General features: G+C 50.4%; 1 protein-coding gene across 2 annotated transcripts in view; it reads right to left on the minus strand.

Annotated features, from left to right (window-relative positions):
* The window catches only part of POLG (DNA polymerase gamma, catalytic subunit), a 44,627-nt gene that overhangs the window by 2,011 nt on the left and 41,666 nt on the right, over positions 1–950 (minus strand). The window lies entirely within an intron of this gene.

Below are 950 nucleotides of genomic sequence, written 5' to 3' on the forward strand. Positions count from 1 at the left end.
AATAGCACCAGGGGCTCTGTCAGTCAGTACTAATTATTATTTTGCCCCATTTGCACAACACTGCTGAGGTAAAGTGCCTGGTAAGTGTCAGGTAGCACTAGCCGAGTACTGCTGGAAGAGATGAGGGAGAGGCAACCATAGGTATGCAGAGAAAAAAAAAAAAATAGACATCAGCTACTTGGTTCTAGCTAATCCTCCCACACATTGCAAGTGTCCTATTTTCCCAGCATGAAGCTTTATGCCGTCAAATGTAAAGCCACTGGTGCCAAGACACTAACCCCCCACAGCAAGTGTCACGTAGGCAGACTATTCGTTAGTATATCAGACTAGAAACAGGAGTGAGAAGCTCTGCTTGGGAGTTTCCTGTTGAACACAGTGCTGTGGGGAACTGGTGAAGGGGCTTGTGAAAAGATGCTGCACAGCCACATGGATGTGGCTCATTACAGCTCTCCAGTGCAAATCACCTAAGGGACAGTATCCAGGAAGGTGGCAAAAGAGGGTCTTGGTACCCACAAGGTTGCAGAGCTGGAAGAGTAAAGCCTCCAGGCTCTCGGTCAAATCCTACCCTAAACATGGTTATCTGAGATCTGTTGGAGCCTCTGAGGTTCCTATCATGAACCTACTACCGCTGAGCTCCCTTGGCAGAAAGGCTGGAGGCCGACTGCTTGAGATGACACCCTTCTGCCTGAAAGATGATTCCTCACCACATTCTCATCTCTAACTGGCTGCGTAAGCCCACAGCAGTGCAGAAAACAGGACTGACTACTTCAAGTCTAGCCCTGGCACCAATGTGCTGAGGACAGGACATAAGTGACAGGTGAGCTCTGGGTCCCTGGACACATGGCCTGCCATTCCACCTGCATGGGACAGCCAGGGTGGGAGATGTCGGGAGCCTTGAAGTCTTACCGTGTCAGAAGGTTGGTGATCTGCAGGGCCAGTGCAGCCCGGTA

Source organism: Gavialis gangeticus, unplaced genomic scaffold (assembly GCF_001723915.1).
Source record: "Gavialis gangeticus isolate Ggan-Ray unplaced genomic scaffold, GavGan_comp1, whole genome shotgun sequence".
Classification (NCBI taxonomy): domain Eukaryota; kingdom Metazoa; phylum Chordata; order Crocodylia; family Gavialidae; genus Gavialis; species Gavialis gangeticus.